The sequence below is a fragment of the Chrysochloris asiatica genome, unplaced genomic scaffold (genome assembly GCF_000296735.1).
Source record: "Chrysochloris asiatica unplaced genomic scaffold, ChrAsi1.0 scaffold00004, whole genome shotgun sequence".
NCBI classification, from domain to species: Eukaryota; Metazoa; Chordata; class Mammalia; order Afrosoricida; family Chrysochloridae; genus Chrysochloris; species Chrysochloris asiatica.
Window position 1 is genome coordinate 41,802,393 of NW_006408522.1, and position 11,645 is coordinate 41,814,037.

The following is an 11,645-nucleotide window of genomic DNA, read 5'->3' on the forward strand; positions in this document are numbered from 1 at the left end:
TAGTCAATTTGACAGATGTCTTTAATCATCACAGACAGAATTACTCTCAGCTTGTATGCTGGCATTCATTACTACCAGACGCACATTGTTAATGCAAAAAATAGTGGGTAGTAGATACTTTTTTACTATTGTCACTAATGTGAATTGTTAGATAAAGAGATAGTCAATAAATGAGTGGGTGTGTCACAGACTCCTGGTGTGATGCTATCGGTTAAGCACTGGACTGCGAACCACAAGGTTGGCCATTCAAACATACCAACTGATCCTTGGAAATCCTATACAGGATTGCTATGAGTTGGAACCAACAGGACGGCACTTAACAACAACAGGTGTATCATATTTTGAAATTTGTTATCTCACTATATTGCTGATGCAACAAGAGAGGAAAACGCTGAATAGAAATTCAAATTAAAAAAGAAAATACTGTGAGCATACTTGTGGCTGGAGTGGGGTGGTGAGGAAGAAAGGAAAACTGGAATGGAAAATAGTGTTTGTGATTCATAGAACAACTGCACTCATCCATTGGAGGGAATGCAAATGCACGATAGAAGTAAAATGACCAAATCCAATTATACATATCAAATCTATCTTCTTGAGCAATTATCATTCTTTTGTAAACTGCAATTTCGGCCACTTGTGTGTACCAACCCTTAATTGTCAGTAATTCTCTAGTTTTCTAGCATTTTGTAATGAGATATTTAGTATACAACACTACTGCTGCCAGCTATTTACATTGTAGAATTGAATCATCAAGCGGACATAAAAGAAATCATGGGAAGCAGCCACTTGTGGTATTCTTAAATATTTTGCTCTTTTAAATGATATTTAAGTAGGGAAAATTATTGGCAGAGTCAGTAGAGATCTTCAGGGTCTCCATCTATGGCTCGTCCTTTCCTTTCCATCATAAGAAGTATAAAGAACTCTTTCCTTTATTAAATGGCACACTACCTAATAGAAGGAAAATCATGACTGTTTCTGTGGGTTATTTAGGTACTATTAGAATTTGCTACCTCCCTCAGTAGAATAATTTTAATAAACAAAAGGAATAGATTTGGGTCATTATCCACAAATACTTTTCAAGAAGTGCTCATCTGTACCTGCTTCCCAAAAGACTGTAATCTGGAATGAGTTTTGCTATGAAATCGTCATTGGGTTGGTGATGTTTTTTGGACTTATTAGTGTCATGAAGAATCCAGTGTGAGCATGTCCTAGAAGATTTCACTAGGTTGGTTCACACTTTCCTTGGGAAAAAAAATGCTATTTCACTCATTCTTCTGAAAGATACTCCACAACTTTTCTGAAAGTGGTCTTTAGTGGTGATTCAAGTTGGTGAGTAAAAATGCGGGTGATTTTTGTGAAAGACAGCTACCTTTGGATATGGAATGTTTGGATTTTCCTATGCCTTAGCTCCTCAGTAGCTGTACAATTCATTCATTTGTCCATTCCTTCACTTTATATGTTAAACATTATTGAATAGATCCACTGCCTTCTAGTTAATTCTGGCTCATGATGACTCCAAATACATCACAATAGAACTGTGCTCCACATGATTTTCAATGGCTGTACTCTTTTCTTTTTAAATGATTTATTGTGAATTATGTGACAGTTTACATGGGAGAACATTAGCTTTACATCCATCCTATCATATATCTTTATATTGTCTTGGTTACAATCCCCTCCATATATCATCAACTAACCAAATGCTTACACCCCGCAAGCCTACCTCCTGGTCATCAGCACACAGCCCCTCTCCCTCTCTGGGTCTATCTAGAGTTCCCATCTGCTCCATCTCTCCACGTCATTTTCTCTGCCTCCATCTCTGGCATCACTTTTTCCCGCACTCCGCTCTTCTCCGTTGATGGTCCCAGGGCCCTCCTCTCCTGGACAGCAAAGTCAACCACTGATTTCTGATGGATCTTGGCTGAAAGCAGAGAATATCAGAAAGATGTTTACCTATGCTATATTGACTACGCAAAGGCGTTCGGTTGTGTGGCTCATGACAAGCTATGAACGACATTGCAAAGTATAAGTATTCCAGAACACTTAATTATACTCATGAGGAATCTGTACCTGGACCAAGAAGCAGTTGTTCGAACAGAACATGAGAACACTGAGTGTTTTAAAATTAAGAAAGGTGTGCCACAAGGTTGTATTCTATCACCATACTTAATCAAACTGTATGCAGAGCAAATAGTACAAGAAGTTGGGTTCTATGAAGAAAAACATGGCATCAAGATTGGAGGAAGACTCATTAACAACCTGTGATATGCAGATGATACAACCTTGCTTGCTGAAAGTGAAAAGGACATAAAAAATTTACTGATGAAGGTCACAAAGAGCACAGCCTTCAGTATGGATTACATCTCAATGTCAAGAAAACAAAAATCCTCACCACTGGACCAATAAACAACATTCTTATCAACAGAGAAAACATTGAAGTTGTCAAGGACTTCATTCTTCTTGGGTCAACTATCAACACTCATGGAAGCAGCAGTCAAGAGGTCAGATGACATATTGCATTAGGCAAATCTGCTGCACAGGAACTTTTTAAAGTGTTGAAGAGCAAAGATGTCAGCTTGAGGACTAAGGTGTGCCTGATCCAAGTCATGGTATTTTCAATAACCTCATATGGATGTGAAAGCTGGACAGTGAATAAGGAAGACCACAGAAGAATTGATGTCTTTGAATTGTGGTGTTTGAGGAGAATACTAAAAGTGTCATGGGCTGCCAAAAGAACCAATAGATCCATTTTGGAAGAAGTACAACCAGAGTGCTCCTTAGAGGTCAAGATGGCCAAACTTCGTCTCTCATACTTTGGACATATTGTCAGGAAGGACCAGTTTCTGGAGAAGGATATCATGTTTAGTAAGATGGAGGGTCAGAGAAAAAGAGGAAGACCCCCAATGAGATGGATTGGCCAGGTGGTAGCATCGATGGACTCAAGCGTGATAACAGTAGTGAGGTTGGCACAGTATCGGACATTGTTTAGTTCAGCTGTGCAGAAGGTTGCTATGGGTCAGTGCCCACTCGATGGCACCTAACAACAACAACAAGAAGGTATTTCTATTTCCAAGCTTCTGAGGAAGCCCCTCATTGGCTATCCTCTTATGGAAGTAGATCAGCAGGGCTGTCTTTCTCAGTGCAATTCATTAAAACTGCCTGTTCTTTGAGTTCCTCATCTATCAGTGAAGACTTTGAACAAGATTTGTAAAATACCTTTTGTAAAAAACAAAAATTTCTAAGCTGTAAGTGATCTGTAAGCTGTATTTTTTTCCTCAGCATTTCTTACTCCTGGTTACTTAAACCTTTTTAGAATTAACATCTTTACTGGTTTCTGATTGCCCACCCAGGTGTTCTTTTCAAATGGATTAAAAAAAAATGCTTAATATGATATATTTTGAAATTATAGCTTCTTCCTGTATTTGTGTTTGAATTTGCTCCACCATTTACTTCTATAAAATTTTGGACTACTAAATTTATAAAACACTCCTAGTGTGACACTTTAGGATAAGCACTGGACTGCTGACCACAACATCCAACTTACTAGCTGTTCCTTTGAAGCCTTATAACATGGTCGCTATGAGTTGGAACCAACTCAACAGCACTTAACAACAAATATATGAAGCATTTTGTTATTTTTATTGTTTTCTGATTTCTTCCCATTTGCAAAGCCATATTTAAGAATTTGATATTGTTTGCCAGTTCAAATAATGGTCCATTTACTTCATTAACATCCTGAAAAATCTTTCCGAAATAAGCATGTGGCAATTTCTTATTTATTTATTTGGGTCAGGTGCACCTTAGTCCTCAAGCTGACATCTTTGCTCTTCAACACGTTAAAAAAGATTTTGTGCAGCAGATTTGCCTAATGCAATACATTGTTTGATTTCTTGACTGCTGCTTCCATGAGTGTTGATAGTTGATCCAAGAAGAATGAAGTCTTTGACAACTTCAATCTTTTCTCCATTGATAAGAATATTGTCTATTTGTCCAGTGGTGAGGATTTTTGTTTTCTTGACATTGAGATGTAATCCATAGCAAAGGCTGTGCTCTTTGATCTTCATCAATAAATATTTTAAGTCTTCTTTACTTTCAGCAAACAAGATTGTATCATCTGCATATCGCAGGTTGTTAATGAGTCTTCCTCCAATCCTGATGCCATGCGTGTTTTACTTCATAGAAACCAACTTCTCGGATTATTTGCTCAGCATACAGGTTGAATAAGTATGGTGAAAGAATGCAACCCTGTCGCACATCTTTCTGAATTTTAAACTATTCAGTGTTCCCATGTTCTGTTCAAACAATTGCCTCTTGGTCTACATACAGATTCCTTATGAGTACAATTAAGTGTTCAGGAATACTCGCAATGTTGTCCATAGCTTGTCATGAGCCACACAATTGAAAACCTTTGTGTATTCAATAAAATACAGGTAAACATCTTTCTGATATTCTCTGCTTTTAGCCAAGATCCATTGGACATATGCATGTGAAAGAAGAATTGGTGCTTTTGAGTTATGGTGTTGGAGGAGAATATTGAAAGTGTCATGGGCTGCCAAAAGAACAAAGTGATTGGTTTGCTGTACTTTTTGTTTGCTGCACTTCTTCCAACACAGAGTGCTCCTTGGAGGCCGGGATGGCCAAACTTCATCTCTCATACTTCAGACATATTGTCAGGAGGGACCAGTCATTGGAGAAGGATATCATGTTTGATAGGGAGGAGGGTCAGAGAAAAAAGTGGAAGACCCCAAGCGAGATGGATTGGCAAAGTGTCAGCATCAATGGGCTCAAGTGTGGCAATGATAGTGAGGCAGTGTTTTGTTCTGCTGTGCATAAGATTTCTATGAGTCAGTACCAACTCGATGGCACCTAACAACAACAACATTTATTTATTTATTTATTTATTTATTTATTTTCATTTTCTTCACGGCATAGTTCATCAACTTCATAATTCAGATTTGGAATCTCTTCCAAGTTATATTGTAGTAGTGGTCTTGAATGTCACAAAGTTGGTTCCAACTCATAGTGACCCTCTAAAGAGACTCCAGAGCTGTACATCTTTATTGGAGCAGAAAACCTCATCTTTCTTCCTGAGTGCTATTGGTAGATTTGAACCACTTGACCTTATAGTTAGCAGCCCAGCTCATAATCCACTTCACTACCAGGGCTCCTTATTTATTTATTAGGTCTAATATTCCAGTTCCAACACTTGTCTGTCAATTTATTATACTGTAATGACTTTCATGTTACTGTGATGCTGAAAGTCATGCCATCAGTATGATAAACATCAGCAATGTCACCCACGGTAGACAGGTTTCAGCAGAATTTCTAGACTAAGACAGACTAGGAAGAAGTAGAAGCAGAATGCTTCTGAATGGTTAGTTGCTGAAAACTTTATGAATACCATGAGAACATTGCCATATATAATGCTGGAAGTTGAAAACATTATGAATAGTAGCAGAACATTTTCAGCTATAGTGCCAGAAGGTGAGCCCCACAGGTTGGAAGGCACTCAGAATATAAGAGCTTCCTCCACAAAGTAGAACTGACTATAATGATATGAATGGAGCAAAGCTTTCAAGACCTTCATTTGCTGATGGAGCACAACTCAAAATGTAGAAAAACAAATGGCAAACATCCTTTAATAATTGGAACATGGAATGTATGAAGTATGAATCTAGGAAAATTGAAAGTTGTCAAAAATGAAATGTAGCACTTAAAGATCTATATCCTAGGCATTGTTGTTGTTGTTATTGTTAAGTGCTGTCGTGTCTATTTTGACTCAGAGCATCCCTGTATAGGTTTTCCAAGGCTGTAAATCCTTGCTGGGGCAGAAAGCCTCATCTTTCATTCGCAGAGCAACTGGTGGACTCAAACCACTAATCTTGTAGTTTACAGTGCAGTAATAAATGGACTGATTTGGGCCATTTTGAATCCTACAATTGTAATTTACTTTGCTGTTAACATCGAATTGAAGAAGATTATCATTGCATTCATTTCCCAAAACTACATTTCAAGACTTATCTTAAAGTATAATGCTGATTATAATAGGATAATACTCATAAGATACAAGGAAGACCAGCTAATAATATTATTCAAATTTATGCACCCACCACTAATGATAGTGATGGTGAAATTAAAGAATTCAATTTCAAAAGAATTCAAATTGAATTAACTTCTTCAGCCAGAAACTGATCGTGCATGCATTGATAATTATTGGAGGTTGAAATACGAAGGTTGGAAACAAAGAGGAAGGATCAGTAGTTGGAAAATATGACCTTAGAGGTAGACCTGTAGAGTGTATAATAGGGTTTTTCTAGACAAGAGACTTATTCGTTATAAATATCTTTTTTTAAAAGCATAAGAAGCAAGTTATGCATGGACCTTACTAAGTGGAACACACAAATCAAATTGAATATATCTGTGAGAACATACCATGGAAAAGCTCAATACCATCAACCAAAACTAGACCAGGTACAGTCTGTGAAATAGACCATCAATTGTTCATGTGAAAGTTCATGCTAAAACTAAAGACAATGAAAATACCTCCATGAGAGTTAGAATATAATGTTGACTATATCCCACCTGGAGGAGCTCTGGTAGTGTAGTGGTTACAAATCAGGCTGCTTACCTCAAGGTCAGCAGTTCGAAACTACCAGCTGTTCCATGGGAGAAAGATGAGGCTTTCTGCTCCCGTCAAGATTTGCAGCCTCGAAAACCCTGTGCAGGGTCACTATGAGTCAGAATCAACTCCACGGTACTTAACAACAACATATCCCACCTGAATTTAGAAGCCATCTCAAGAACATACATATACACTAGACACTATTGACCCAAAATTACAAGAGTTGTTGGATGCCATAAAGAACATCATACAGGAAGAAAGAAATAAGTCATTGAAAAGACAGAAAAGATCAAAATAGATGTCAGACAAGACTCTGAAACTTGATCTTGAGCATAAAGAAGCTAAAATGAATGGAAGAAATGAGGACTTAAGAGAGCTGAACAGAAAATGTTAAAGGGCAAATTGAGAAGACAAAGTCAAGTATTATATAAAAATGTGCAAAACATTTCCAAAAGGGAAGAACACACTTAGCATTTATCAAGTTCAAAGAACTGAAGAAAAAATTTAAGCCTTGACTTGCATTATTGAGTGTTCATCCAATCTTGATGCCATGCATGTTATTATATATGCCTGACTGTTTAAAAAAGAAAAAGATATAATCATTGAAATGAAACAAGGTGTGTGATTTATTGAATGTAAAACTGATGATCTGCCTTGTAAACTTTCACTCAATTCACAATAAAAACTCAAAAAAAAAAAAAAAAATCTGTATGAGAGCAGAAAGCCTCATCTTCCTCCTCCCATGGAATGGCTGATAGTTTTGAACTGCTGACCTTGAGGTTAGCAGCTTGACTCATAACCACGACGTTACTAGAAATATGAATAAATAAATAAATGAGTGCCTGGAAAAATCTTAAACAAAAAAGCAAAAATCCTCACAACTAGACTAGTAAATGGAGAAATGATTGAAATTGTCAGACTTCATTTTTCTTCAATCCACAATAAACATTCACAGAGGCAGCTGTCAAGAAACCAAAGAAAGAATTGTACTAGGCAAATCTGCTGCACCAGGCCTTTTTAACATGTTCAAGAGCAAAGATATCAGTTTGAGCACTAAGGTGCACCTGACCCACACCTTGGAGCTTTCAATTACCTCATATACATGTGGAAGTTGAACAATGAATGAATATGGAAGAAAGTAGAATTTATGCATTTGAGTTATGGTGCTGGAGAATATTAAAAATACCATGGGCTACCCAAAGAACAAACAAATCTGTGTTGGAAGAAGTGCAGCCAGAATTCTCCTTAGGGGATGATGAGACCTCTTCTCTCATAGTTTGCACATGTTATGAGGTGGGATCAGTCACTGGATAAGTGATTCATGCTTGGTAAATTGGATGGTCATCACAAAATAGGAAGACTCCAAATGAGATGGACTGACATGGTGGCAGCAGCACTGGGCTCAAGTAACAATTGTGAGGATGTGAGGATGGCTGGCACAGTACCTGGCAGTGTTCCATTCTATTGTACATATGAGTGGCTATGATTCAGAACCCACTCAATGGCACCTAACAACAATATTTTTGTTAAGGAGCTCTTGTGGCATGGTGGTTACAGCACTTCCTGCTAACTTAAAAGGTAGTAGCTCAAGCCCACCAACCACTTAGGAAAAAAGATGTGGTAGATATTTCCATAAAGATTGATAGCCTTGGAAACCCTACGGTCCAGATCTACTCTGCTGCGCATGATGACTATGAGTCAGAGTTGACTCGTTGGCAGTTTCAAATAGCCCATTTCTGTCAGAGATGCAGTCATCTTATGTCCAAAACAAAATCTATTGCCTTCACACCCAACATGTGTCTTTCTTCCTTTCTTAGATAATGATGTCCTTTTCTATAATGTGTCCAGTGCTAGAAATTCTGCCAGAACTATCAGTGTCTCCTTTCTTGTTCTTCATACAATGTGTGTCACCATCATAATTACTGTAGCTTTGGCTCATATTTTCCCATTCTATTTTATAGTGTTATAACACTTCGGGAGACATCATTTTTATAAAATAAAATTAACTGGAGGAGCTAAAAAATGGAGAACACTTGAAACACAATTCTTAGCTAACTATTTGGCTGGGTGGCTGACTTTTTCATTTGTTCTGAGGAGGATAACCCAATTAAAGGGAAAGCCAGGAGTACAGAGAGCAAGAAAGCAGCATCAGTGAGGCCTATGCAACATCAGTTTTTGTCACAAAGGTGTGTGAGTATCTTATAGGTCAATGGGTAGCCCATAGGGAGGCCTGGGAGCTAGGAGAAACAATTGCATGAACGGTACTGTGTAACAGTTTGGTGAGAGGAGACCTAGAGGGATTTGGAAGCTATTGAGTTGGTGCTACTTTGTGTTTACACACAGAGATTCACAACTGGCCAAGAACATAGACAGTCAACTGAGAGAGAAGCCTACAGATTTGGGGCTTGAAACTGGAGGCTGCAGGATGTATTTCAGGATATAGGGTGTGTCCCTAACAGATCATGAACGTCTCTTAAATAAAGTCAAGAAAGGAAAGAAGAGTATAAATGAGGCCCTCAAAGCCAAAAAATGGGTTACCACGAGTAAATGACTCTTTAAATGAGGTAGAAAAAAAGATGTTTAAACCTGAAAAACAACTGGAGAGCACAAATTACAACTTTAATAACCAGACGTGTCTGAGAGGTTTTTAAATTGGCTTAAGATATGATTCAGTAACCTGTCTATAGGTCTGGGAGATTTGACATAGCACAAGGAGCAATGATTTGAGAAAAAGAAAATTGTAGAAAGGTTTTGGCCCACCAAGCTGAGACAATTCAATAAACTATTTAGCTATCCCTTAACTTATTTTATAGTATTTTCTATTTTCATGTCTATTCCCCCTCTGAGGACATCTATACGGAGTCCTAGTGGCACTGTGTTTAAGTGCTTAGCTACGTTGGTAAAGGCTTGGCTGTTTGAACCCACAGCAGTTCCACAGGAGAAAGATGTGTCAGTCTACTTCCATAAAGATTAAAACCATGGAACACATAGGTGGTCATGTGCCATAGAGTCGGAATCGACTCATAGCGACCCTGTACAGGGTTTCTGAAGCTGTAAATCTTTACGGGAGCAGAACGCCTCATCTTTCTCCCGCATGAACAGCTGGTAGTTTAGAACTGTTGACCTTGCAGTTCGCAGCCCGATTCATAACCACTACGCATATAGGGCAGCTCTATTCTGCCACACAGGTCTCTGTGAGTTGGAATGGACTCCATGACAATGTGTATCCTTATTACCTTTCCTAATGTTGGCATTTCATGCATACTCAGAGATATTTCCTGAATGAATGAATGCATGCAAAAACAAATTGGTGTGCAAATCAATGTACAAAGGCACAAGTTAGAGATACAGAAAAGAATTGGACAAAAATAACAATCTCCATCCTTAAGGTAACAGGTGCTATTTAAATACTGAAACCTCATGTATATTCATCATGAAAAATGAAATTCATAACAAGCTGCCTGGTACGTACTCCATCCCACTCCCCTCTTCATCCTGCCCTTTATTTTAATCTAAATTCTTCTACTCCTTACAAAAGATACACAACACAATTGTATTATGCCTCTTGCAGTTCTTGGTCATTAGGCTGGTTCTGTATGTTAACTACTATTTAGATGTTTATGTAAAACTTTTAATTAAAGGAGGTCACTGGTTGTTCTTTTTTTGGGGGGTGGAGGGGGGGTCCTAGTACTCCCACGTACTTTTCTTGGTGCAGTACTTTCAAATCACCTAACATAGTGATTATCAAATTTTGAAACGGAGGACATGAACTCTTCAAGGTTTTAGACCCATATGGCATGAGGCCCTTTCAGAAGACTGAGTGTATGCTACTATTCTTTAAAAAAATTCACTTCCCATTGCTTTCAGCTTTAGAGCTGCAAACCAACACTGCCATCCACTGTTCCTTTGAATAATCTTTTCCCCACAGTTCTCACGGAAACATTTTGAAGAAAAAAAAACTGACAACAAAATTAAGTCCTTTGAAAGGATAGGGAGTTTGCTACTTTTAAGCAATCTCTGCACTGAAGATCATAAAGGAATCAAACATCATGACTTATCTTGTTTTCCCTTATTCCTCAATAGAGAAAACACATTCTCAAAAAGTGACCAAGTAAATGAGCTATCTATAGAGTCAACCTCTTATTGGCTATCACAGAAACTAGAAAATCACCTAATTCTACTCTGATCTTGGTTTAACTTTGCTTTCTTCATCTCCCCAGGCTCAGAGCTATTTCTTAATACAGTCACAGTCTAATATTTCAGGAAGAAAGCTATTCTTATCCTCTATCCTTTAACCACTATCAGAGAACTCTTTCCAACACTTTGAGAGAGAATTTTTTTTATTCCTAATGTGTAATGCTCCTAACTAATTTTATTGTATTTGTTTTCTGCTTGATAATGATCCCACCTTTATTATGTATTTCTTAATAGCCTTGCTCTTTCCATCATTAGTTCAGCTGTCAAATACACTTTTGGCAAAATTATATGGAATTGCTATTTGTTTTCGTTTATGTAAAATAGAATGGACTGTCACTCAAGTAAGTAAACCCAAGGGCCAAATTGGTGGATAATATCATTGCTGGCTTAAAATGACCTATACTAGTTTTCTGACTCTACAGGTAAAGAACCAGAGAGGAGAGGTCAAATATCTAGAGCCAAACATGTTATGGAATAAAGTAAATGGCATAGATAGTAGAAGAACCCATGACTCTCTACTTCTGGTCAAAGATTCCTTCCTGTAAAATTTTGCTTTATAAGCATAGGGCTACTAGACTTCTTAAATGACTTTTTAACTTATTCATTTTCATGTATGCCTCTCTGAAGACTTCTTTGTTCCTCATGTCTCTCATCACTTCTCTTGCCTGTCATAGAAAAGGAGCAGGATGTCTATGATGAGAAAGAACTCACACCAGTAGTCTCCTTTTTGCATTTTACTCAAGAGGAGGAGATATGTGAACATGATAGTTTGGAAAGAGAAACAGAGTAAGGACTGTTTGTTCTATAGTCCAATTTTAGTAGAAGG